Source organism: Oryctolagus cuniculus, chromosome 4, assembly GCF_051225735.1.
Source record: "Oryctolagus cuniculus isolate XC-2025 breed Fujian yellow rabbit chromosome 4, ASM5122573v1, whole genome shotgun sequence".
Lineage (NCBI taxonomy): Eukaryota > Metazoa > Chordata > Mammalia > Lagomorpha > Leporidae > Oryctolagus > Oryctolagus cuniculus.
The window spans coordinates 3747670-3775053 of NC_142870.1; the positions used below are offsets into that span (position 1 = coordinate 3747670).

The window sequence follows — 27384 nt, forward strand, 5'->3', positions numbered from 1 at the left end:
TTCATGGCGCCTCGAAAAACTGCTGGCAATCTTCCCTCTCTTCCTGTCTCTCTGCTTTCTAATCAATAGAAATTTGAAAATTCCTCCTGGCTGGGGGTGAGGAACAGGCAGGAGACCTGCTGTGCCGTGAGTGACAGCCAGTGTGGGGGCCTGGACGTGCGGAGAGTGCAGGGACTACAGGCTGAGCTCTGGGTGCTCACAGCAGGGAGATGTGATGAAATGTAAATGAAGAAAGAACACAGATGCCGCAGCCCCCACCAGGGGGGCACTCAGGTAGTTTGCATCATCACTCACAATGAAAACAGGTGCAAAGATCAGTCAAATGTATTTTAAAGGGGCTGACACCATAGCGTAGTAGGGTGGGTATCCACCTGTGATGCCGGCATCCCATATAGATGCCAGTTGGAGTCCCGGCTGCTCCACTTCCAATCCAGCTCCCTGCTATGGCCTGGGAAAGCAGTGGAGGATGGCCCAAGTCCTTGGGCCCCTGCACCTGCATGGGAGACCAGGAGAAGCACCTGGCTCCTGGCTTTGGATCAGCACAGCTCCAGCCATTGCGGCCAACTGGGGAGTGAACCAGCAGATGGAAGACCTCTCTCTCTCTCCCTCTCTCTCTCTTATGCCCTCTCTGTAGCTCTGCCTTTAAAATAAATAAATAAATCTTTAAAAAAAAACACTGCGTAACTTTTATAGTATTTTAGAAACAGCTGAAGAGAGAATTAATAAACTGGAAGACAGGCCAGGAGAAAGTATCCAGATTGAAGCAGAGACAAACGGTGAGAAAGATGAGGGAGAGATAGCTGACCTAAAGCCCCGGCCTCTGAGGAGACAGCAGGTGGGGCTGATTCAGGTCTCCCTTTATCTCACGGGGAAGGGAGTTCAAGTTCTCTCTGAGCTTTCTTAGGAAGAATAAGTTTCATTTTTTAGATTTATTTTTTATTTGAAAGGCAGAGAGAGAGAGAGAGAGAGAGAGAGAGGTCTTCCATCCACTGGTTCAGAAGCCAGGAGCCAGGAGCTTCTTCCGGGTCTCCCATGTGGGTGCAGGGGCCTGAGCACTTGGGCCATCTTCTATTGCTTTTCCAGGCCACAGCAGAGAGCTGGATCGGAAGTGGAGCAGCAGGGACTTGAACCGGCGCCCCTATGGGATGCTGGCGCTGTAGGCAGTGGCTTTCCCTGCTACACCACAGCGCTAGCCCCAGAGGAAGTGCTTTAAAAGCATTCAGCAATACTAAGCAATAACCAGGGAGTGAACACCTGTGTGCTAGAGAAGGGAGCAGAGGAACCCGAGGCAAGTGGAAGTGTGTGGGGAGCAACCCGGACTAGACTGTTACTGGAATTAAGACTTATTCTGTGCATCTGCTCTCCCACAATATGGCGCTGGGAGAGGAGAAAACAGCTTCTACGCAGCTGCCTCCAGTTCAACCAATAAACAGCAGGACCTGCTCCTGATTGGAGGAGAGCAGCGTACTTGGCGTGTGGGTAGCAGAGTTGGGATTGGTGGAAGAGGACTATAAAGGAGGAGAGAGACAACATGCACCAGGAACATCTATCTGAAGGAACACCTGTGCAGCCCCCGAGAGAGCCGGCCGGCGGTGTGCCGCTCCCCCGCGGAAGTGGGGAAAGTGGCGGGGGGAACCGCCCTTCCACGGAGGTGGAAGGGATGGTAGCCAACCCGGGAAGAACCAGCAGCAAACCCGGGGAGGGCCGAGCAGACGAAAGAACAACGCAGGGTCCTGTGTCATTCCTCCACGAAGACGGGGAGCGACAGAAGTGTGTCTGTTTCCAGTATCACTCTGTAACTTGATTAGTGAATACTCAGGACAACGTCTCTTCACCAACGCCTGTTGACATCTGATTTGGAGCGCGGGGGCTTTAGATGAATGATTCTCAAGCACTCGAAGACAAGCAAGCTGCGACTGGCCTCCGAGAGTCAAACTTTAACACACAGAGGCGCAGAGCCTTCTTTATCCCACAGTACCCCGGGAAGCTCAGCCGACAACGACCTGAACGGGACAATGATCTCCTGTCCTGACCTTGATTGACAGCTGTCCGCAGACATCCGTGCACGCGCCTTCTTGCTTTCTGCTGGCTTCTCCACGTTCGCTTTGTGAATGAGTCATTTTCATTGCTCAGAGGATGTAAGTTTTTGAAGATTTCTTTTATTCCCAGGATACTTTCTGTGTTCTTCATGTTTAGGAATTCTGTTTATTTGTTTTAGATTTGCTAATACACTATGGCTTTTCCCAGCTGCATGTTTGGGGTTTGTGGTCCCCATGATTTGTCTGTCCTGGAAGTCACAGCCCTGGGCAGTCCCCTCGCCCTGACTGGGGAAGGACCGGAGACTTGCTTCTGATCTCTCTCTCTCTCTCTCCCTCTCTCTCTCTCTCCCTCTCTCTCTCTCTCCCTCTCTCTCCCTCTCCCTCTCTCTCTCTCTCCCTCTTCTCTCTCTCCCTCTTCTCTCTCTCTCTTCTCTCTCTCTTCTCTCTCTGGCTTCAGGGAAGCAAGTGGTCAAATTGACGATGCTTGTGGCAGGAAACCCAGTGCACCTGTAGGGGTTGAAGTGGCTTCCGGCTGAGAGCCAAGGAGAAGCCACCCGCAGGGACCCCGATTCTGCCAAGGCGGTGCGTGAGCCCCAAGTGGACCGTTCTGCAGCCAGCCCCATGGGGGTCACGGCCAGACTGACCTCTGCTCACAGCCTGGCCAGGACCTGAGCAGAGGGCTCGGCCCAGCCTTCCCGGACTGTTTGCTATGGAAACATTGGAAAGCTGATAAGAAACGGTGTTGTTAGAATCACAGAAGAATTCCCCTCTCGAGTATGGGCATAGAAACGGAGCTCCTGCCCCTCCCATGCATTGCGTGGGAGGTGCAAGGTGGCACCCCCACTCTGGAAACAGCTCCGCGGTTGCTGGTGAGCTGTCTTCCCAGGCCTTCGCAGCGTCAGAATCTCAGGCAGGGACAACACCAAGTGCCGGATCTGGAGCCTGGGGAGCATCAGTCACCGGCCGTGGGAATCCTAAACGGGACGCCACCCTGGAAACAGCATGGCCGTCTCTCGGAAGCTGAGCACGCTCTCAGCCACGGATTCAGCAGTCGGGATTGACCTGGGAACGTACTCAGATGAGTCGAGAACCTGGGATCACACAAGCCGACGTTTGTAGCAGCTCTGTTCCTAATTGCTCCAACCTGGGCACAGCCAGGATGCCCGGCAGTGGGCGGATGGATGAGCCTGCACGCACACACAATGGGGCATTGTTCAGTGTGGACAGGAAATGAGACAGGCGGAACTCAAACGCCTTCTGGTCAGTGAGAGCAGCCAGGCTGCAGGGCTGTGCACTGCACAAGCCCAACCACACGGTCTTCTGGAACAGGGAAACCATGGGGAGGAGCAGAGCTCTCCGGGACGGAGCCCAGGGCGGAGCGGGCGTTTGGAGCAGCGCGAACACCTGGTGTGCAGGTCGGTACACCCGCGCTGGAACTCAGCACACGGACACCAAGAGTGAGTGCCGGGTGTCAGGAATGTCAAGTACAGCCTTGAGGTGACACGGACGGACGCGTGGGCTCCCGGCTTGTAGCCGACGGCCGCTCGGGTGCGGGACGGCGACAGGGGTGGTGTGCCTCTGGGGGGCGGCTCCCTGCTTCCTGCTCAGGTTTGCTTTGAGCCTGAAACAGCTCCCAAACCCAAGTCCATTTTTTAAAAAGCAGAAGCGATGCAGCCCTGTCGGATCCAGCAAGCCTATTCCTGGAATTTAGCCTGGTGGGGCCCTGGGGGCTCGCTGAGGAAGGCAGGGCTGAGACCCACCTGCCGTGGGTTTCCCCTCGCAACAGAATCCCCCAAATGACAGAGGGACGCTGATGCCGAAGTTTGGCGATGGGGAAAGGTGTGTCTGAATACAGACCGGGGCACTTCTAGAAGTTTCTGGAAAAATGGGATTAAAGTTTATTGGGGCTGGTGCTGTAGCATAGCAGGTAGAGCTGCCTCCTGTGGCACCCGCATCCCATTTGGACGTTGGTTTGAGTCCCGGCTGCTCCACTTCTGATCCAGCTCCCTGCTGAAATGCTGGGGAAGCAGTGGAGATGGCCCAAGTGCTCAGGCCCCTGCACCACGGGGGAGACCTGGGTGGAGCTCCTGGCTCCCAGCTTGGGCTTGGCCCAGCCCTGGCTGTGGTGGACAGCTGGGGAGTGGACCAGCAGATGGAAGACCTCCCGCGTGGGCGATCCTGACGGAGCCTGGACTCCTGGCTCCGCCCTCGCCCACCCCTGGCCGATGCAGGCGTTGGGGAGCAGTCCAGTAGATGGGTGACATGTCTTTGCCTGCTGACTGATTCTGCCCCCCTCCCCTCCCTGCCTTTCCAATAAACAAACAAACAAACAAATGTTTCATAGGAAAAGAACTTGCGTGGACATTTCAGGTCTCACTTTGAAAATGAACCAGCTGTTCACCTCACACTCCTGCACCAGGGACCGCTCTCAGCCTGAAGGAAGACAGTGTCCTAGTTGGGCTGCAGCGTGGGCGGCACCTGGGGCCGTGGTGCTGAGCGAACCCAGCCAGGCAAAGGCGCTGTGGATTCATCTTGAGTGAGGCTTGGACCCTCGTCAAACTCCCGGAAACAGACGGTAGGGTGGGGGGTGGTGGGGGGCTGGGCACGGGCAGGTGGGCCGTGGGAGGTGTTTAAGGTGTTGGATAATCTGTCTAATCTATGTGATGTGTTTCAGTTTTGCAAGATGGAAGATTCTGGAAGTCTCTCGTGCAGCTGTGTGAACAGAGCTAGCACTATTGAACTGCATGCTTCAAAAAGCTAAGTTTATGTTGCATGTGTATTTTTAAAAGATTTATTTATCAATTTGAGAGACAGAGTTAGAGAGAGAGAGAGAGAGAGAGAGAAAGGACTTCCATCTGCTGATTCACTCGTCAAATGGCCACAGTGGCTGGAGCTGAGCCAATCCAAAGCCAGGAGCCAGGAGCTTCTTCCGGGCCTCCCCCGTGGGTGCAGGGGCCCAAGGACTTGGGCCATCTTCTACTCCTTTCCCAGCACATCAGCAGGGAACTGGATTGGAAGTGGAGCAGCTGGGACTCGAACCAGCGCCCACATGGAGTGTCGACACTGCAGGCAGAAGCTTAGCCCACTACGCCACAGCACCAGCTGCTGTTACATGGTTTTTTAAATTTAAGTTTTTCTGTTTATTTTTAATTATTTGAGAGAAAGAGAAGGAGGGAGAGAGAAGGAGGGAGGGAGGGAGAGAGAGAGAGAGAGAGATCCCATCTGGTGGCTCAGTCCCTAAGTGCCTACAATGGCTGGTGCTGGACCAGGCCAAAGCCAGGGGCCTGGAAATCAACCTCGATTTCCTGTTGAGCCGGCACCTGCTGCCTCCCAGGTGCACAGTAACGGAAGCTGGAATTGGGAACACAGCTGAGACTTGAACCCAGGCGCCCAAATATGAGATGCAGGTACCCCAAGGGCCATCAGATGCCCACCCCACCACAGCTAAGGAAGCACAAAGGTGAGCAGGACGGTTGTGTTTATCTGCCCCGCGCAGATCTGAGAGCTTCAAAGACTAAGTCGTTTGGGGTGAATCAGCTAAGTTCCCGCCATGGACCCCAGCCCCTGGGCGCCTGCACTGGGCCCTCCGACCACCTGCCACGAGGCCTCTTCCCTGAGGGACAGGCGGCCGGCCCCACTTCTGTCCAGGTGGAGCTTGAGCCAGACCCGGCTCCAGGAACGTGCCATCTGGATCCTTCTCCCTGGAGCCCTGAGCCTGCGCCCACCCTGGGTCCTGCTCCCTGGGGCAGCCAGAGCAGCCGGTGTGCCCGTCCCAGGACTGCAGGTGGCTCGTGGCTGTCGCGGGCTCGGTGCCTGTCCACTCGTGTGTGGACTGTCCTTGGCGAGGCTGGAGCTGGGGTAGCAGTGGGGGCCAGTCTGTGGCCTGGCACCTCCATTTGTCCTTTTGCCCCAACCCCACACAGGTCAGGGCATCTTGTTCAGTGGAGGCAGGCTTTGAATCCAGTTCTGGCTGCAGGCACCAAGCCGCTCCTGACTGCCTGAGCTGTGCCGCGCACGTGCGGAAACCAGGGCGCCTTTGCTGAGGCTGAGCCAAGGTCCGCGAGCAGGGAGGTTGACGGCGCAGAACCTGCAGGGACAGGGCTGTGACCACACCTGCGCCGCTCGGCTCCAGCCCCCGTTTCTGCCCCACAGACCGGCCCCTGCCCCCCCCCCCAACACCAGAACCGCTTCCTTAAATTCCGCCATGTTTGTTGCAGGAGGTGAGCTCAAGGCTGCCCTGAGATTCCATGCTGGCTCCCAGTGGGCAGCGCGGCCCGCACACCACGCCCCTCCCTTCTCAAGATTCCAGACTCTCGTTCCTTCCTGCCTGCCTTCTTTCTTTGATTGATTGATTTTGAAAGTCAGAATTAGAGAGAGAGAGAGAGAGAGAGGTCTTCCATCCGCTGGTTCACTCCCCAGTTGACCACAATGGCCAGAGCTGAGCCAATCCAAAGCCAGGAGCTTCTTCTGGGTCTCCCACGTGGGTGCAGGGGCCCAAGGACTTGGGCCATCTTCCACTGCTTTCCCAGGTCACAGCAGAGAGCTGGATCAGAAGTGGAGCAGCCGGGACTTGAACTGGCGCTCATATGGGATGTTGGCACTATGGGGGGCGCTGAGCCCACTGTGCCACAGTGCCCTGGCCCCGTATTGCACCTGCTGATGCTGTTGTAAGCAACATATGTATGTATTTGCTGAGCTAGACACAGGAAGACAAGCACTGTATGTTCTCTCTCATGTATACAAGCTAGAAAAATTCATCTGAACTTAAAATTGTCATCACTGGGGGCTGGGGAAGGTGGGAGCGGGCTGGAGAGGGGTTGGATATCGGGACCAGAGCAGTCAGGAGAAAGTAGTGAGTTCTAACCCTGCACACACAGTGGGAGACCGCAGTTCACAACAATGTATCACACACACACACACAATCTATGTATCTATATATGGACTACATGTGTGTGTATCTGTATGTCACACACTTACAAAGAGTTGGAAGGAAGGAGTGGCTGGGCTCCAAACACAAATAAGGAAACGGAAAGACGATTGCCTGGCTAATTGGTTTACACCCGGTGTGGGAGTTGAAGCCTTGCACTCTATGCTAGAAAATGTACCAGTATCACATGTTGATAACTTATTATTATTTTTTTTTGACAGGCAGAGTGGACAGTGAGAGAGAGAGAGACAGAGAGAAAGGTCTTCCTTTTCCATTGGTTCACCCCCCAAGTGGCCGCTATGGCTGGTGTGTTGCGCCCAGTGCGCTGCGCCGATCCGAAGCCAGGAGCCAGCTGCTTCCTCCTGGTCTCCCGTGGGGTGCAGGGCCTAAGGACTTGAGCCATCCTCCACTGCACTCCCGGGCCACAGCAGAGAGCTGGACTGGAAGAGGAGCAACCGGGACAGAATCCGGTGCCCCAACCGGGACTAGAACCCGGGGTTCTGGCACTGCAGGCGAAGGATTAGCCAAGTGAACTGCGGCGCCGGCCAGATAACTTATTTTAACATAGCAAAATCCATGACATTTTTTTCTTTGCTAGTCTGTAGAAGTTGGTTTGTAAAGATTTATTTTATTTATTTGAAAGGCAGAGTGACGGGGCGGGGGACGGGGTAGGGGTGGGAGAAACAGAGAGATCTTCCATCTGCTAGTTCGCTCCCAAACAGCTACAATGGCCAGGGCTGGGCCAGGCGCAAGCCAGGAGCTTCATCTGGGTCTCCCACGTGGGGTCAGGGGTCCAAATACTTGGGCCATCTTCTGCTTTCCCAGGTGCACCAGCAGGGAGCTGGGTGGGAAGTGGAGCAGCTGGGACTCGAACCGGCGCCCATATGGGATGCAGGCGCTGCAGACAGTGGCTTTACCTGCTGCGCCACAGCGCCGGCCCCGAGGTTTTGACCTTGTATCCTGCAGCTCCCGTGTGTGTCGTAGGATTTTCACCAAGCCGCTGTGAGTGAGCACAGCGGTCCTCCCTCCTTTCCTACCCCAGACCTGAAGCCGCAGAGTCCAGGTGGTGAGTGAACACCCTAGGCTCTGTTCAGAATTTTAATTTTAATGTTGAATTTAATTCTTTGACATTTCTCTGTGATATGGTTGTCTCTGGATTTCTTCTTCACTTATTTTGGTTCGGAACCGTTCAGTTGCTTGGGCCCAAGATTGATGTCTCAACATTCTGGAAAATTCCTGGGTGCCATCTTTGGACCGCTGCGCCTTCTCCAGGCTCTTGGTTACGCCCTTCAGGAATTCTGACAACAAGATTATCAGATCTTTCCACGCCACTGACCACGCCTCAGTCTCTTTTGGGGATTTTTCCATTTCTTTGCCTTCTGAGGTTGCATTCTGGACAAGTTTTCGGAAAAATGTACCTCTGTGGTTATTATTAAATGTTTTTTTTTAAAGATTTATTTATTTAGTTGAAAATCAGAGTTAGAGAGAGACAGAGAGAGAGAGAGAGAGAGGTCTTCCATCCGATGGTTTACTCCCCAAATGACCGCAATGGCCCGAGCTGGGCTGATCTAAAGCCAGGAGCCAGGAGCTTCCTCCGGGTCTCCCACGTGGGTGCAGGGGCCCAAGGACTTGGGTCATCCTCCACTGCTATCCCAGGCCACAGCAGAGAGCTGGATCGGAAGAGGAGCAGCTGGGACTCGAACCAGCACCCAGAGAGATGCTAATGCTGCAGGTGGAGGCTTAACCTACCATGCAACAGCACTGGGACCAATAAGAATTTTTTTTTTTTTTTTTAGTCATGGACTTCTCTATGTTGTCGGAACTTTATTAACACAAGAACTTGGGAACCTGGCTGGACACGAGGTATAGACGGAGGGTTTGGCACAGATTCTCACAGTCACCCAGGGCCACTGCAGACCCAGTTCAAATCCAGCTCTCCTCCGAGGGCCTGGGGCCTCACAGACGGTGACCTTGGGCCGTGCCGGTGCTGGGTCCTGAAGAAGGACTTGCCCCGCATCCGCAGCACCAGGCTCGGCGCAGGGGCACTTGCCGGGGTCTCCTTCGCCCAGTGGGTCTGTGTGTGACCGTGCTGCACACCTGGGGGGGTGCAGCCTCGGGACAGCCCAGCTCTCTGCATGTGTCTCCCATGGGTCTCCCCGCCTGGGAGAGCCCCTCTTCCCCTCCGACCTTTGCCCCCAAGCGGCTCCATGTCTGTGCTTGAACACAGGGAGCTCTCCTCTCCCCTGGGCGGCCTCCCGGGGTCTGAGTCCCCTGGCAGGGGCGGGGCCTGTGGCCCACTCTGCGGCCTAGCTATCCCCAGGGTGTGCATCTGTGAGTGACAGGGCACCAGGACAAGAATGACCTGCCGCCTCTGTTGGTGATGGGAGGAGTTGACCAGTGACGTCCTGGCGGCTCCCTTCAGAGGCAATGAAGGGAGTGTTGGAGACGCACACCCGTGCTCAGGGGGTGCACCTGGGTGCAGCGGCCGGGGAGCAGCCTGGAGGAAGCTCCTCCCTGCGTCCTGTTCTCTCTCACCCACCCCCACTCTGCAGCTGCCCCCCCCCCCTGCATCCCTGGGCCCCTCTGCTCCTTCTCTGATCGCAGGGGCATCCGGGGTGGGACCTGTAGAGGGGGAGGGGACAAGCCCCAAGGCCCAGCCCAGGAGCCCCAGGCCACGCCCTCTGCTGCGCTCTGTCCCTAAGGGAAGCCAGCACTCCTCGTCTAGCGCGCAGGGGCACCCATGGAATTGATTTACCACCACAAAGCCTCGTAAAAGCACCCGAGCTCTGGTTATGACTCAAGTGCTGTTCCGGGTACTGCTGACTTGTGTGGCCACTTCGTGACACCTGGGGAATGCCAGCGAGAAGCCACCTCCGGCCTCCTTCCAGGCACGCCCGTCCCTTTGCTGGTCACTGCTGGGCCCTTCTCTGAAGCACTCACAGCCCACCCCGCCCCTGGAGAAGAGGGTACCTGACCCCAGGCCCCGCCTCCATGCCTCAGGGGCCTCAGGTTCCAGGCCCTGCGGCTCATGGTCATGGGCTGCTGGGAGCCCGCAGTGTAGACCGCAGATCCTGACCTGCTGTGGGTCCGTGAGCTAACTCTGGGTGACTGCTCACCTGGCTCACTCAAGGTGACACAGGAGATCCGTGGCTGGCAGCAGAGCTTGTCCTGAGCTCCCAGCCAGAGGTGTGGACAGAAGACCCCAGGGTGACGGCGAGGGGGCGGGGCACACTGCAGCTCCCTGCAAACACAGTCACATGCCACCCGACGTCCCAGCAGACAGCACAGGCAGGAGCTGCCGACCCCAAAGTCCCTGCAGAGAGGCTGGCCCCTCCGGCCCCTTGTGGCCCCTGTGGCCCCCCTGGCCCCCATGGCCCCCCGTGGTCCCCTCTGGCTCCCGTGTCCCCCCGTGGCCCTCTGTGGCCCCCATGGCCCCCCGTGGCCCTCTGTGGCCCCCTCCAGCCCCCGTGCCCCCCATGGCCCCCCGTGATCCCCTGTGGCCCCCTGTGGCCCCCTCTGGCTCCTGTGGCCCCCCTGGCCCCCTCCAGCCCCCTGTGGCCCCCGTGACCCCCTGTGGCCCCCTCCGGCCCCCGTGGCCCCCCGTGGCCCCCTCCGGCCCCCGTGGCCCCCCGTGGCCCCCTGTGGCCCCCTCTGGCCCCCGTGGCCCCCCGTGGCCCCCTGTGGCTCTCCCCGGCTCTTTGGCACCAGGCTGCTTCTCTAGGTTCATACCCGAGCCAGGCTGACCCAGCAGAGACTGGGAGCTGCAGAGGCCATGTCCAGGGTCCTCCCCTGCCCGCTGGCTCACTAAACCCCTCGGCCGTCAGGAAGCCAGCGACTCGGCCACCCTGCTGCCGTCAGTGACTCTCCCGGCAGTCTGGAGGCAGGAAGCTGCTGCTAATTCTCACTCAGGTGTGAAAGACTGACAGATTGTAGGAGGGTTTTCATGAGTGCACCCACTGAGTGTGGAGACCTGTCTGTGACTGCGAGACTGATGGCTGTCATTCAGGAGAAGCAGATGAAGTCCCCTGCAACCCTGGCGTCGGCCTCCCTGTGGATGGATGCAGACGTGGTGCGCCCCTGTGTGTCCTGGGGGTGGGTGGGGGTCCTGGGAGCAGTTCCCCCCGCAAGGCGACCCTGCTCCCCGGCTGCCCCAATGTCCCAGGGTCCGTCACTCTCCAGCCTCTGGATTTTAAGCCAGCCTCCCTGTTCCCAGGGAACCCACCCGCACGGCAGCTGTGCGGCTCACACAGCCAGGCCTGTTTCCAAAGGGAGCTGGAAACTCTTTAGCTCAAAGGTAAGTCTATCGCTCGGGATCCTTGGCCTTTGGACAGCGTATCTAATCTCCTGGGTCTCAGTTTCCGTGTCTATAAAATGGGATGGAGGTGGCACTTTCTGTGCGGCTATTTGTGTCTGAGGGCACCAAGATAAACCCGCCGAGCCTCGAGGTCGTGGGGCGCGACCTGGGCAGGAGCAGGTGCACACAGCAGGCACCAGGCAGACAGACTCCTGCCCGTGCCCCAGAGCAACTGTGAGGGGGCGGGGGCTGCCAGGGCGCGGATCCTGGGGGTGCGGGCCTGTTGGGGAGGCCCTGGGAGCCTTACTGGGGAGATAGGGTCGCAAGGCAGGAGCTGCCGGGGCTCAGCTGGGCTACGCAGCCCAAGCGTAGGCCACAGCACCCGGGGGAAGGGGCCAGGTGTGCTGGGCTCCCTCAGGCATGTGGGCGGGGCCCGGGGAGAGGTGGGCGTGTGCTGGAGGCAGGGGCTTTGTGTCCTGCTGACCCCTGTGGGTGAGACAAGAAAAGGGACTTGCTCAGACATCGGGGCATTGTCCTCTCACCTGTCCTGTCTCCCCACGCAGCCGCAGACCTGCAGTCCATTTGCTGTTGGCTGTCCTTCCTGGACGGGGTCACTCTTGGCCGGCTGCCCGCGGATGGATTCACTTCTCGGCCGCAGTTGAGGCAGAGTGCGGGCCTCCGCTCGGGGCCACGCAGCTCTTCAGCGGCCGTACACGCCGAGCCCCGTGACGGCGACTCCACGGCAAGCAGTGAGGCCGGCCGGCTTCCCGAGACAGCTTGGCTGGGCGTGGCTACCGGGGTGCAGGCAGAGTTGTCTGAAGGGCCGGGGTGGACATCGTGTCACAAAAATGGCTTTGCGGGGCCAGCGCTGTGGAGTAGGCATCCCATATGGGTGCTGGTTCAAGACCTGGATGCCCCACTTCTGATGCAGCTCTCTGCTGTGGCCTGGCAAAGCAGTAGAAGATGCCCAAGTGCTTGGGCCCCTGCACCCACATGGGAGACCTGGAAGAAGCTCCTGGCTCCTGACTTCAGATCAGCCCAGCTCCGGCTATTGTAGCCATTTAGGGAGTGAACCAGTGGATTCTCCCCCTCTCTCTGTAACTCTACCTCTAAATAAAAATAAATAATTAAAACAATTAAAAATGGCTCTGTCTTATTTGTTCAGAGGTATCCTGACTGTGGAGTGAACAGCAGCAGGTCTCCGTGCTGGTGTTTGCACTGTGCTGGGGGCCACAGCCATGCAGGGACTGGGGGAGGGGCGGGGAGGAGGAGGAGGCTTCCAGGAAAGGGGGCGTGAACAGCAGGTGCAGTGTTAAGGGCGATGCGGGGGCGCCGGGGGAATCCTGGCCACTCGGTCTCCAGCTGCCAGGGACTGGGGATGAGGAGGAAGAGGATGAGAGGCAGAGAAGAGGGGACGGCCCCGAGGGAGGGAGGGAGGACCAGTCCTGACCCCCGGAGGCCAGGCCGTGTTTAGAAAAGACTCCACAACAAGGAAACGGGCGGCATTCGGGGAGCAACCCTGCTCCAGTTTCCTGGAACGAGTGACTCACGAGCCGCACCGGTCACCACTGGAAACCAAGCATTTTGCTAAACACGGCGGAGGAACACAGGAGGTCCGGGCATGCCGCAGGTGCGATTCTAGAAGCTTCCGGTGGTAAGGGGAACAATTGTTGTATGTTCGTTGGTAAGGGCCGAGGGCCCGCAGTCACGCCCAGTCCTAGCCCAGCTGTTCCTGCCCGCCTCTTTGTCAAGTTCAGATCGCAAGTGCACGCCCTACCTGGCCTGGGGTTTAGGGCCGTTGAAGGTGCGTGTCCTGGAGGCCCGGCTCAGCCTGAGCCCACCCAGCAAGGACAGCCAAGAGCATCCTGGCTTGGGTTGAACTTTCGGGGTTTGGAGGCAGAAGGAGGGAATTGGGGGAACTCCGTCATCTGGGCAGGACCCTTCGTTACAGCGGCCCAGGTTCAGATACGGCGAGTTCTCAAGCGTTTTACTTGACAGGAAGTCCTGATCCTTACGCGGAGAGTTCAGACCAAGGAGAACGTTAATGTCGACTTCTTTTCTGGAAGACGCAGCTACACGAAGCGGGAAGAGGCCCTGTGGGAGAAGAAAGCCCGGCGTTCCCAAGAGTGCAGTGTGCTCGCTGGTCTGCATGGGACAAAGCCTCCCCCCAGGGGCCGGCGCTGTGGCGCGGCGGGTTCAGCCCCTGCCTGAGACGCGGCACCCCGTGGGGACGCTGGTTCGAGTCCCGGCTGCTCCACCTCCCGCCCAGCTCCCTGCTAACGGCCTGGGACAGCACAGAAGACGGCCCAAGGGCTTTGGCCCCTTGCTAGTCACATGGGAGACCAAGACGGAGGTCTGCCCGGCCCAGCCCCAGTCATCGTGGCCATTTGGGGAGAGACGCAGTGGTGGAAGACCTCTCTCTGTCTCTCCCTTCTCTGCAACACTGACTTCCACACAAATAAAATGTTTAGAAGGAAAGCCTCCTCCCGAGCCTCCCCCAGTGCCTCAGACTCTGCGACAGCCTCTCCCCTGCCCTGCCAGGCTCCGCGTCGTCTCCCCCTTCTCCCCGTCTCCCCTCCCATACTCACCTCCTCCAGTTCCTGCGGGGCCTCTTCCCACCTTCCCCTGCCACCTGCAGCTTCTCACTGTTCACCATTCTCTTTCCTAAAGAGACTTATTTATTTAAAAGATGGAGAGAGAGAGAGAGAGAGAGAGAGGTCTCCCATCTGCTGGTTCACTCCCCAAATGTCCGCAACAGCCAGGGCAGGGCCAGGCTGAAGCCAGGAGCCTGGGACTCAACCCCGGGTCTCCCAAGTCCCTGGGCCGTCATCCGCCGCCTCCCAGGCACGTTAGCAGAGAGCTGGCCCAAAAGCACGGAGCGGCCAGGTCACGGGTCGGGCGCTCCGGTATGAGACGCAGTGGCTCTACCTGCTGACCACAGTGCCCGGCCCTGCCCCCTCGTGCCATCGGTGTCCACCAGAACCCACTAGACAGTGCTGCAGAGAGAAATGCCCGGAACATCTTCCTTTAAGAGCCGCTTCTTTCTCCGCCGGGGACACTGCATCCTCCATCGCCACCAGCCTGGGTTCCCAAGGAGCCTGGGGCCCCGGGGGTCTTCAGGCAGCACGGCCAGGGCCGGGGGAGGATGGAGAAGCAGACAAAGTGGGAGGGGTGTCCTCCAGAGCTGTGCCAGGTGGTCCCAGGACCCACCCTTCCTCTGTCCCCCCGGGAGACGCCTGCTCGGCGCTGCTGCCCCTGCCCAGGACTGCCTGGTTCCCGCCAGGGTTCCCGAGTGGCTCCCACTGGATCCAGCAGGATAAGTGTCCCGGTCCAAACCTGTGTGGCCGAGCCTGGGGGAGACGAGGTGGAGTTGGCCACCCAGAGTCCTCGGAGCGGCCGGGGCACCTGTGCACAGGGACTCAAGGGGGAAGAAACGAGGAGCCAGGGACCAACACGTAGGGCCTGGAGGAGGAGCGAGGGTCACAGTAGAAGAGAAGGCCAGGGAACGCAAGCGCCGTGCCAGGGGCAGGCGCAGCTGTGGTCTGGGGCTGAGGTCAACCCAAGGGCCAGGCGTGAGCCTGGGAGGCCTTGGGCTACCTTGGAGCCGTTTTCGTAGACTTCTGAGTGGGCACCAGTGCTGGTTCAGGAGCCGGCTGCTCCGCTTCTGATCCAGCTCCCTGCTGTGGCCTGGGAAAGCAGCAGTGGCAGCCCCAGTCCTTGGGCCCCTGCACCTGCGTGGGAGACCTGGAAGAAGCTCCTGGCTCCTGGCTTCAGCCTGGCCCTGCCCTGACTGTTGTGACCATGTGGGGAGTGAACCAGCAGATGGGAGACCTCTCTCTCTCTCTCTCTCTCTCTCGATCTCTCTCTCTTTTCCTTCCTTTCTCTCTGTCTCTCTGCTTTTCATGAGTGGGGGCACAGTGGACAGAACCGTGTGGCCCACGGCTGCTCGCACAGTGCCACGCTCCCTGCTGAGCCACGCCCTGTGGGAGTTTGGGCTGGAGCGGAGGATCGCTCCACGCACGACTCACTCCCTAGTGAGGCCGAGCCCAGAGGAAGGAGGGACAACCAGGCTGGGCCCCGGGACGCTCAGGGTCGGCCATTTACACGGGGGGCTGCCAACCCGGGCAAACTCCAGGCCCACGAGGGCCTGCACGGCAGCTCCTGGCCTTGAAGTTGCCCCGATGCCGCTGGTGCCGGGGAGCAGGCGCCGTGTGCAGGACGCTGGGCTCCGCAGCACAGCTGACTCCGGAACGCCCGGGCCACGGCCTGCCCGCCAGCTGCTGGCCTTGGAGTGGACGGCGCTCGGAACACAGATCGCATCCGGGCACGACAGGGCCTTGCTGGGCCAGGGACGGACGGAAGCGACTGGGGTTTTAGAGGCGCAGGTGCAGCTCACGGGGGGTCCCGAGGGAAGCAGCCTGGCTACAGGGTGGGCAGCAAGGAGACCCCTCCAGGGCTGGACAGGCCCGGGGTGGGCGCGCTTGCCGGGCGACACGGCGGTTCCGGCAGAGCCCGTCTGGTCGGTGTCTTGGTGCGGGTTGACGCCAGAGGCTCCGCCCTCACCGGCCCTCGCAGGACTTCCTGCTTGTTTCGGTTTTGTGTTGGTTTTTGAGTTTATTATCTTCTTACAAGGCCAACCTGGAAACTCCGCCAACACGGATTTCTGGTTCAGATGCAGCCTGCAGCGCCGTGCACCTGTCACCGGGGCTGCGCAGCTCAGGGCTCATCGGCTGCGTCCCCTGGAACGCGGGTGACGAAGGCTCGTTGTGGCCATCAACGGTGACCCCCAGTCTGCATCCTTGGCTGCGTAATTTTGGGGGCAATGAAGACGCGGTGGGTGCAGCCCACGCTCTCCTGGGTCCCGTTCTTCCTTCCTCCAGGGTCGTGACCTTGGCCTAAGTAGACCAATCTGATGAGGCCCCTATCTGGGAGGGGTGTGTGTGGGGGAGAGAGAGAGAGAGAGAGGAGGGGGAGGGGAGAGAGGGGAGGAGGGAGGGGAGGAGGGGGAGGGGAGGGGAAGGAAGGGAGGAGGAAGAGAAAGGGAAAGGGAGGGAGGAGGAGTGGGAGAGGGGGAGGGAGGGGGAAGGGAGAGAGGGAAGGAGAGGAGGGAGAAGGTGGGAGGGAGAGGGAGAAGGAGGCTAGAGGAGGAAGGGGGAGGGGGAGAGGGGGAGGGGAGAGGAAGGGGGAGGGAGAGGGAGGGGGAGAAAGGGAGGAAGAGTGGAAGGGAGGGAGGGGAAGAGGGAGTAGGAGGGAAAGAGAGAGAGGGAGGAGGTGGAGTGAGAGACGGGGAGGGGGAGAGAGGCGGGGAGGGGGAGGGGGAGGGAGAGGGAGGGGGAGAAAGGGAGGAGGAGTGGAAGGGAGGGAGGGGAAGAGGGAGTAGGAGTAGGAGGGAAAGAGAGAGGGAGGGAGGTGCAGTGAGAGACGGGGAGGGGGAGAGAGGTGGGGGAGGGGGAGGGGGAGGGGAGGGAGTGGCCCGTCGTCACCTCCCAGAGGCCGCAGGTGTGCGGGCAGCCCCGCCAGGTTTGAGACGGGCCCTGTCCTGGATGCAGCCACTGCTCCTTCAAGGAGGGGTTGGGGCCCTCCCCCCACTGCGGCCGCGCCGCCATCCTGGGGCACAGCCCAATCCCCCTGTGTGTGCGTTGGTTGGCCCAGGGAGGCCGCGTTCAACAGATTCTCTGTGCCCACGGAGGGGCCTCGGCTGGCACGCGGAAGCTGGCTCTTGAATTCAGCCAAACAGGGAAGAGTCCCCACTGAGACTCCTGAGGACGTGGTGAACCAAGGGTCAGGCGTGGACGGCTGCAGTGGGAAACCTCAGCTGGGGCCCCAGGGAAGCCAGTGACTTTCCAAAGCCTCAGTTTCCCCATCTGTAGAATGGGAGAATCAGACGGGGGAGCCCCAGTATTGTCACAGCCAGCCCAGCTCTCTCTGCAGGCTGGGTCCCTGGGTGACCACTCGGCACTGGGCGGCCCTCGTGCTGAGAGCTGTCACCTGCTGCCACCGAGTCCCCAGCAATGCGCCAGGAGAGAAGCGATTTTCCTTCGCTCTTGTGTGGAATGTTGGGGCCCTGAGGATGTCAGCCAGAGAGACAGACCCCCGCCTGGCTGGTAGGGGCGGGGGGACCTGCAGGAAGAGGTGGCCATGGCTGGTACGGCTTTGCTCGGGGCTGGTTTCAAATGCATACTCCCAGGCCCCACCTCGGAGCCCCTGACTCTGAGTCCCTGAGGGCAGGCCAGCCATCTGTGTTTCACAGACAGCGTCCAGCGTGGGTACAGAGGGGCGGCCCCGACGCCTCCCCGGGGCTCCAGCTGCGGCGATGTGTGAGTGACCCGGTCTCAGGGTCAGCCCAGAGACGGCCTCCCTGGCGCAGCTCTGTTAACGCTCCCCGTCCCGGTCAGCCGCCTTGGGGCTGCGCCCGGTGTCAGCCTGCTGTTCCTGGGACACTGGCCACGGCTCCTGCTCCAGGAGCGGGGAGTCCGGTGTCGGGGCACGGGGCTCTTACTCATACTGGGCTCGGCAGTCCCCGCCCAGGGCCGCCCGCGGCAGGCCCCGCTCGTTTTGGGTCCTCAGACAAAGGTCACCGGCTCCCGTGAAAGCCCCTGTAGTCCCCTTATCTCCCAGGCCCTCCCTGTGCCCAAGGAGGGCTCATTATCAAATCATTTTATAACACGCGCACGAACGGGATTGGCCAGCTTCCCTCTACCCTGTTAAGGAAATCACCCCACCAGCAATAACGGATTCGTCCAAAGTTCCCCAAGGATAAACACAGCCAAGGCTGCTTTTTTTTTTTTTCCCCCGAAGGTTTATTTATGTATTTGAAAGGCAGAGCTACAGAGACAGAAGGAGAGATGGATCTTCCATCCACTGGTTCACTCCCCAAATGACCACAACGGCCGGGCTGGACCAGGACAATGCCAAGAGCCTGGAACCCTACCTGGGTCTCCCGCATGGGTGCAGGGGCCCAAGCGCTGGGGCCATCACCTGCTGCCTTCCCAGGTGCATTCGCAGGGAGCTGGATGGGAAGTGGAGCAGCGGGGACTCGAACCGCACTCCCACGAATGCCAGCGTCACAGGTGGCGGCTGACCCGCTGCGCCACAAGGCCGGCCCCCAGACAGCCACGATCCCTGAGTCTCCGTCACCCTCCAGGGAGCGGACAGGGCCGATGCGAAACAGCAGAAGCAGGCCAAGAAGAAATTCAAGGCTATTTCGGAAGGTTCACAGGAAAATGGGATTAAATATGCCTATTTTGGTGCAAAAATAATTGTTGCGATCCATGCATAGTCTTTTCATGATAAGCATTTCCCCTCAACTTTTCCAAGACCCCTCATATGCACGGATTTCAATTATCTTTTCGTTTTGCAACGAAATCAACCTTTCTATTCCATTTTCCCATGAACTTCGGGAGTGATTCCTTTAATTGCCAAGAAATTCCCTACACAGTGCCTGGTTCTGAGGTGGCTGTGAAGACGACCCATGGTGGAACCTTCTAGAAGACTACTCCACCATTGTTTTGTGAGGCTGCAGGGCGCTGCGTCGGGTCCAAGCTCCCTCCTCCTCGCATCTCTGGCTGTTCTCGGCTCAGCCAACCCGAGTTCAGTGCCTCTCAGGGGACCGGAAACTCCGGGTGAGCCCCAGCTATTTGCAGCTAAACCCTTTTTTTTTTCTAGGAGTTTCCAGTAGCCGACGCCCTGGTGCCACAGGCATGACCTCTGCCTGCCTGCAGAATGACTAAGGAACTCTCACTGGAGGCAGGACCACCCACTAAAATTCGGGTCGCTGGAGGCCGCGGGAGCCAGGCAATGACACTCTCCCAGCAGCGTCTCCTGCCCTGAGGCGACACTGAGTCACACAGCTGGTGCCTCCACGGACTCCGTGGACCCCGCACTCGCCGTCACCTCTCCCAGATCCCGCCTTCTTCTTCCGGAGTAATCAGGTGGAGCAGTGATTTCAACCCTGGGAGATCACAGAGAGCTGACGTCCGGGCCTGGGTGTGGCCAGGGTGCTGGAACCTTCTAGATGTTTCCTGGAGTTCTGATGGACACGCAGGGTTGGAGCCCTGCGGTTCTGTCCTGACACCGGACACCTGTGTGGGGAGGCCTCCGTCTTCTCGGGTCTGAGGGCTCAGGCAGCATTCGTCCCAGCAACAGGCAGGCTGATCCCAGAGTTACATGGAGAGAGAAAGAGAGAGAGAGAGAGAGAGAGAGAGAGAGAGAGAATCTTCCATCTCTTCCATCTGCTGGTTCACTCCCCAAGTGGCTGCAATGGCCGGAGCTGGGCCAGACCAAAGACAGGAACCTGGAGCTCCACCTGGGTCTCCCACATGGGTGCAGGGACCCAAGCACGCGGGCCATCTTCCTCTGCCTTCCCAGGCACGTTAGCAGGGAGCTGGATCAGAAGTGGAGCAGCCGGGACTCGAACCAGCGTCCATATGGGCTGCCGGCACTGATGATAGAGGCTTAACCTTCTGTGCCATAGCACCGCCCCAGAACAGCTTATCCGAATATTTATAGCTTTTATTTCTAAGACCTCTGATCACCATTTTCCTACCCATTCTTGATCTGGAGCTGTTTGAGTCGCTTTGTAGAACACTCTCGCTCTCGGCTTGTTTCCTTTCTCTCCCTGCCTCTGCTTATTTGAAGATCGCGTACAATTAAAGAGTCGGCTGATGCTCGCTCTGTCATTCGATTTCCTCGGGAACGTTCGGAGGAATTTCTTTGTAAACGCTTGCGCGCATGTGCACTGTGAATTTCTTGCACTTACTGTCCGCTTTTCCAGGCATTTGCTTTTCTCCTAACTCTGAAGTGTTTTTGGAAGATGCTGCTGTCTGCTCAGCTCCCAGGGGTGGCCGACTCCGCCCCTGACTCCTCCCCCTCCACCGTGGGGTCAGCAGTCCTTAAACAAAGCCCCGGGCCTCTCACTCCTGGGAGGGAGTGGGCTGCGCCTGCTTTTCCTTTCCCAGACAGACCTTGCTGCAGGCCCCGGCACACGGGTGCCACTGGCACCCCTCCCTCCCCTCCCTCCGTCCCTCCCCCCTCCCCTCCCTTCCTCTCCCCCTCCCTTCCCACCCAGGAGTTGAAAGCCTGGGGGCTTCTGTGTCTTCTATGAATTTCCATTCCATTTCTAGCCTACCACTTTTATTTTTTTAAATAACAACTTTGTATATGCAACATTTTGTAAATTTACAGTAGGAGCTGATTCCAGAAATGGAAAAAGGGCCCCAGAGTGACACCAGTGCACTCGCGGTGCTGTGTGGCGCAGGCGTGGCAGGGTCAGAGGTGGGCGGCCCGGTCATCTTCCCACGCTCCTCTCTCTCCTGCTGCTGCCCAGAGGCTGCCCGCATGGATTCCAGTGGGCTCTGGGGAAGTGGGGAGCCGGCGTTTGCCCCCAGCTCTCCCAGCCTCGCTGGTACAAGCGTCCCTTGTCTTCTTGTAGAACCTTGGGGACACTGGGACAGGGACAGCTCTCCCACCACAAGCCTGCACTTACTCGACGAGCCACACCTTTCAAAAGAGTCACTTCAGGGGCCAGCACAGTGGCATAGCAGGTAAAGCCTCCACCTGTGATGCCAGCATCCCATGTGGGCGCTGGTTTGAGTCCCAACTGCTCCACTTCCTGTCCAGCTCTCTGCTACGGCCTGGGAAAGCAGTGGAAGATGGCCCAAGTGCCTGGGCCCCTGCACTCACGTGGCAGACCTGGAAGAAGCACCTGGCTCCTGGCTTCAGATCTGCTTAGCTCCGGCCATTGTGGCCATTTGGGGAGTGAACCAGCAGATGGAAGGCCTCTCTCTCTCTCTCTCTCTCTCTCTCTCTCTGCCTCTCTGTCTCTCTCTGTGTAACTCTGCCTTTGATGAATAGATGAATGAATAGATGAATCTTTAAAAAAAAAGTCACTTCCTTCAACTCTTCCGTGTTACCCCAGCTTCACCGTGTCACCACCTGTAGGGCTCTTCACTGGGTTTTTAAAAAGTCACCACGGGTCCAGGGACTTTTGTGTCTGGGTTACCATCCATGGTCTAAAGGCCGTCGGCTGTGAGACGGCTGCCAGCACGCGCACCAGTGAACGTCCAGTGGGAGAGCAGAGCGAGGCCATCCCCTTGGAGAACAGGGAACCCTGCCAGGAGGCTGCCCCCACCCCGCCTCACTTGGCTTTCATTGGCTTTAACTGGTCACATGTCCATTCCCGAGCCAATTCCTCCCACCAGGGAAGCGCCACGTGTTGATTGGCTTAGACCTGGGAGTTCTGACCAATCACCATCGAGGAATCTAGGATGTGATTGGTTCGGACTCCCAGCCGTGAGATCCGTCCTCCAGCCCCAGGGCTGCTGCTCCTTGGTGAGTGGACAGGGGGAGACTTGTGCGCTCAGAGTCTGGGTGCACCTTGCCCGGTGCAGCGCCGGTCAGGATGCGGGGAGGCGGGAGATGGACATGCCAGGCAGGGCAAGCAGGCGGGCAGACTCCTCCGGGGGCTGGGGTGCAGCTGGGGTCGGGAGGTGGGTGCTCAGCTCCTGCGCAGGTCCCTGGTGGGGCCGAGCGCCCCTCCCCCTCCTCTGCTGGACTGTACCAGCTGTCCAGCTCTCTGTACCCTGTCCCTTTGGGAAGTTCACGATGGCCAAGCGGGCTGCAGGCAGCAAGGTGGGGTGTCCTCTGCCGGGGAGGCACAGGGGTTACCCGCAGGGACCCTGCAGGGCTGGCACCACCCCCTCAGCTCCCTCCTTGGGGAGAAGTCAGATGGGTTACTGGGTCAGGAGATCCCAACGGAATTCGGAGTGTAAAATATTTGTTTCCTTCCCCAAAACTTTAGCCAGAACAAAGGGGCTGCCCTCCTTCCTCCGGAATCTCCAAATTCACCCTGAGGATAGCCAGGGAGCCCGCAGCATTTTGTGAAAGCAAGTTATCTACCGCACCCTCACCTGCCCCTCAGCAGGCCAGGCCGGAGGGAGGACTGGAAATGAGGCCTTGGGACGGGTTTGTCAAACTTTTTTTTTTTTTCTTCCAGATTGTACTTAAAAACCAGAATGCTACAAGGGTTTTGGTATTTTTTTCCTCTCTTGGAAGTCCCCCTTTATGCCGCTCCAGGCTGGACGTCCTTGATTCTAATGAGTACTTGCACATCTCTTTGCCGTCTATTGTTAGTCTTCCACAGACTGAACGGACCAGAATGAAGGAAAGACTGAGGTATTCACCCGGCCCTGGGGACCTGCGTGGCCGCTCGTGCGTCTCTGGGTAGGAAAGATCAGCTCCTCTCCAGGACGGGGCTGGGAGCCGGGCGCTGCGACATCACAGAGGCCAGCTCCCGGCGGCTCCCCTGGTCGTCCCGGCCCCACGTGCCCCGTGTGATCAGGAATCATCGCTGGCCCCTCTGCAGGGCTGTGGCGGAACATGGACTCCCGTGGTGCAAGGCCGAGTTCTTGGACAATCCCAGCCTCACTGTGCATCCATCTTGAGTTGGCCACGGCGATCCAGAGCAAACCAGATGGACCATGGCGACACTGATGGCGACAGTGACTTAGAGGAGGATGTGGGAGCAGCAACTGAAAACCAGTTCACCCAGGGTGCCGTGGCCTCGGAATCCCCAGTGAGGAGTCACTGATGTGGCCCTAAGGAAAACGTCCCCTCCCCCGTTACCGGAGAAGCAAAGGGTCCTCGTCTTCACACAAGAAAGAATTCAGGCGGGATACAGAGATTAGTGGAAAGCAAACAGCAGGTTTATTAGGGCAGGGACTTCCGTAAGGACGGACGGGCACCTCTCCAGACAGGACCAGGGAGAGTGCGCAGTGCACATTTAGGCTGGGGCTTCTAAGGGGCTGGGTCTTGCCTTCCCTCCCCCTCTCCTTCTCCTCCCAAGCGAAGGACTTGGATGTAAGTACGAAAAATTCCTTTCTGAGTTTTCCCCCTGAAGTTATCAGACAGGGGAAGCCTGGCTGGGGTCGCCCTGCCTTAGGGGAAGGATGGTTATCAGGTAGGAGGGGCAGGACCCCCGGGAAGGTCATCAGGATCCCGGTGGGGTGGGGTGTTTGAAGTGCAGATACTGGGCTGCACCTGGGGGGTTATGGGGATGGCTTTGAGATGAAGATGCTGGACCGCTATAGATGTCAGTTCCTTAGGCCTTTGTCACACACATATGAGCTCATTTCTGACTTCCTACCTATCAGTTTAAGTCTCAGCTCTCTGCTGTGGCCTGGGAAAGCAGTAGAGGATGGCCCAAGTCCTTGGGTCTCTGCACCGTGTGGGAGACCCGGAAGAAGCTCCTGGCTCCTGGCTTCGGATCAGCGCAGCTCTAGCCATTGTAGCCAATTGGGGCGTGAAGCAGCAGATGGAAGACCTCTCTCTCTCTCTCTCTCTCTCTCTGCCTCTCCTTCTCTCTGTGTAACTCTAACTTTCAAATAAGTAAACAAATCTTAAAAAAAAACATTGAAATCCACACAGTATTTCCTAGCGTGCACCTTCTGCGAGCTGCTGGAGGCCGCCTCCTAAGATTGGAGTTGAATTATTTCTGCATCACAATACACTTTCCTTGTCCCACAAACCCAGGATCCTCCTGCTATGAGCTCCTCTATCATTCGTTTTTTAAGTTAATGCTGTCGCTGTGAAACGGGGCGGTAGCTGGGTTTTGTTCTTCATTTTACAAACAGCGAGTCTCCCTTCTCGGGAGCTCAGCAGCCTGAAATGACCCGGCCAGTGCAGGGGCTGCTGGGCGAGCCTCCTCATTGAATCCGAGAAGAAAAGATGCTTAACTCGGTGGACTGATTCCAGAAGGGGTGACCTCACCTCGGACCGATAGGGTGTGAAAAAATGACCCGCTTACGGGCTACCCTAAAAGCGACAGGCTGTCTGTGTTGTGTGAATGGATAGGAAACACTGTTGCACTGTTATGGAAACAGTACCCACAGCTGCGGATCAGGTGTCTGGGGACGGAGCCCGCACAGGGTCGGCTGGAGAAGCCCAGGGCACAGGACAGCAATGCCCACAGGGCTCCTGGAGCAGAGTGGTCGTCTGGAGTGCGCGTGTGTGCGTGTGTAGGCGGAGGAGCGACTCCCACGGCTTTAGCAGGAGTCTCACTGCCTAGTCCACATTGTTACGGTTTCTTAAGATTTATTTAGTTATTTGAAAGGCACAATGAGAGAGAGAGAGAGCAAGGAGAGAGAGATCTTCCAGCTGCTGGTTTACTACCCAAATGCCTGTAACAGCTGGGCCAGGCTGAACTCCAGCCACGTGGAAGGCAGGGACCTAAGCACCCAGCCGCCATCCGCTGCCTCCCGGACGCATTGGCAGGAAGCTGGCTGGGAAGCGGAGCCCCCGAGATGGGATGGGGCAGTGCAAGCAGTGCCTTGGCCTGGAGCGTTGTAAGATCCAGATAAAATTGGCAGGAGCCACAGGACGGCAGTGCGAGGTAGGGGAGAAATAGATCCGCATAACATTTTTGACGATGAGAGAGGAGCTGGCTCGTGGCTTTGTCAGCTCTCTGCCATTTAGAGCCTCTTTAAAAGATGATGAAAACGTTATCTAAAAGGACCACATCCTAGGATGCTGGGTGCCGCCCCGCAGTCGCTAACCACATGACGGGAGCACAGATGTTGGCGGGAAAACCCAGGCTGGGCGCGGGGTCCTCCAAAACCGTCTCAGACCCCACCCCAGGAGCCCACCCCCTGCCCTTCCTCTCCTCCTGGGAGCCCGGGGGCTTTGCCCAGCCCACGGTGGGGGTCTGGAGCCCTGGCCCCGAGCACACAGCTGGACGGGAGCTTAGACCCCAATTCCTGAGGGTCTGACCTGGGCTCTGAGGATTCTAAGCCCCCTGGGGGATTCCAAGGTGAACTCGGGGTGAGACCCCAGGCCCCCCAAAGGCCCCCATGGCACCAATAAGCAAAAGGCTTTGTTTTGCTCTTGCCACAGAGTAGACCTGTGACTTGAGGGGAAACAATGTCCCTTGTGCTAGTCACTGGACCCCTGTTTCGGCTACTGATCCGTCCTTTTCCTACTTTGCACATGTGTGGGCTGTTCCCTCCTCTAGCTCCTGGGGTGGCGGTGGCCAGGCCGCCCCCATGCCTGTCCGTCTGCACCAAGAAGTCTCAGTGGAAACCCTGGTGGGCGAGTGAGCATTGCACAGGCAGAAGGGACTTGCAGGGATGGCACTGTGGCGAGTGGGTAAAGCTGCTGCCTGCAGTGCTGGCATCCCATATGGGTGCCCGTTCGAGTCCTGGCTGCTCCACTTCTGACCCAGCTCCCTGCTATGGCCTGGGAAAGCAGTAGAAGACGGCCCAAGTCCTTGGGCCCCTGCACCCGCGTGAGAGACCTGGAGGAAGCTCCTGGCTCCTGGCTTTGGATCAGCCCAGCTCTGGCTGTTGTGGCCAACTGGGGAGTGAACCAGCGGATGGAAGACCTCTCTCTCTCTCTCTCTCTTTCTCTCTCTCTCTGTGCCTCTTCTTCTCTCTGTGTAACTCTGACTTTCAAATAAAATAAATAATTCTTTAAAAAATTTAAAAAAAGAAGGGACTTGCCTTGTGCAGGTTCTACTTGAGAAAGAAGCATCTTTATGTAGATGTGTGTGTGTGTGTGTCCATATGTGTCCATGTGTGTGTTTCTGGCTCCTGGCTTTGGGTCAGCCCAGCTCTGGCTGTTGCGGTCATTTGGGGAGTGAATAAGCAGATGAAAGACCTCTCTCTCTCTCTCTCTCTCTCTCTCCCCTCTCCCCACCTCTGCCTTTCAAATCAATCAATCAATCAATCTTAAAAGAAATGAAAGGAGAGAGGCAGCAATCTTGAGGCGCTCCTTGTTCTGTGGGTCACATCTCAACACCGGTGCTTTCAGCGTCTCAGGCTAAAAGCGTGCCCGGTGCTGTGGCCGCCGAGCCCCTCAGCCAGCAGGAGCCCTGCAGGTGTAAGTGGTTCCCCTGGGAGCCGTGGCTCCTGGCGCTGCCCGGCGCGGCCACAGCAAATCCGACGGTGAGCTGCTGGCCCCGCAGAGCTCCAAAGTCAGCGTCCACACTGCAGGTTCCACCGAACGCGCCGTCTCCAGGCCGCAAACTCGTGACCCGAGACACGCACACAGCGCCTTTGGAAGTCTGGGGCCTCGCAGTAAACATTAGCAGTGCTGAATGTCACCTGGAGGTCGCGGCATCCGCTCACCCCCTGCACTCTGGAACATGACTCACCTGTGTGGTGGAGACGCCAGGCACCCACACCCTGCACTCAGCAGGGTCAAGGCCAGCTCAGGTCCTTTCTGCTCTTTGTCTCATAAAATATTAGCTGAGCTGCTGGCCCCCACCTGTCGGCTCGTCTACGAAGCTTGGGTTAAGCTTCTCTCCTCGAGACCCCTGAGCGTGGGCCCCTTCAGCCTGAGCCCACGGACAGCCCCTGCAAGAAGAGGCTGGTCCCAAGGTCAAACTCCCCGGCCGTCCCCGTTTCTCCAGCCACCCCACGTCCCCAGACCCAGCGGCCACCACAGCCGGGAGCCCGGAACTCAGTCCCACATGGGTGGCAGGAACCTGCGCACTTGAGCCACCCCTGCTGTCTCCCGGCCACTGCATTAGCAGGAAGCCGGGACAGAGAGAAGCTGGGATTTGAACCCAGGCCCTCAGATGTGGGATGTGGGCGCTCCAAGCCGTGACTTGGGCCGTGGTGCCGAATGCCTGCCTCTTGACTTAGCTATTTCATCTTATTTTTAAAAGTTTATTTATTTAGGCAGGTGGAGCAACAGAGAGAGAGAGAGAGAGAGAGAGAGAGAGAGAGAGAGCCCACAACAGCCGGGCCAGGTAAGAGGCAGAAGCCGAAGCAGGAACTCCGTGTTGGCAGCAGAGACCCGAGGACTTGAGCCATCGCCTGCTGCCCCCCAGGGTGCCATCAGCAGGGAGCTGGGTTAGAAGCAGAGCTGGGGCTGCAGCCCAGGCGCCCACGTGATACGGGCCATGTGCGTCCCATGCAGCCCAGGCGCCCACGTGATACGGGCCATGTGCGTCCCGTGCAGCCCAGGCGCCCACGTGTTACGGGCCGTGTGCGTCCCGTGCAGCCCAGGCGCCCATGTGATACGGGCCGTGTGCCTCCCGTGCAGCCCAAGCGCCCACGTGATACGGACCGTGTGCGTCCCAGAAGCGGCTTAGACACGTGCGCTGAGCCTGGCCCAGCCCCCGCGGT

General features: G+C 58.7%; 2 long non-coding RNA genes across 4 annotated transcripts; one reads left to right on the forward strand and one right to left on the reverse strand.

Moving 5' to 3' along the window:
* Window positions 1-7219: 7219 nt before the first annotated feature.
* Window positions 7220-12453, reverse strand: LOC138849472 (uncharacterized). 3 transcript variants are annotated; one of them, XR_016232220.1, is made up of 3 exons: window positions 11803-12453; window positions 10083-10207; window positions 7220-8386 (listed from the first exon to the last, which is right to left on the reverse strand). It is a non-coding gene; the product is annotated as an uncharacterized LOC138849472 (long non-coding RNA). The 3 variants fall into 3 exon arrangements; XR_016232221.1 differs by having other exon boundaries at window positions 7220-8264; window positions 11803-12451; XR_011388318.2 differs by having other exon boundaries at window positions 7222-8358; window positions 11803-12410.
* A 3451-nt stretch (window positions 12454-15904) lies between these two features.
* On the forward strand, window positions 15905-24224 carry LOC138849473 (uncharacterized). The gene is made up of 3 exons (XR_011388319.2): window positions 15905-16093; window positions 18926-19191; window positions 22254-24224. It is a non-coding gene; the product is annotated as an uncharacterized LOC138849473 (long non-coding RNA).
* Window positions 24225-27384: the final 3160 nt, after the last annotated feature.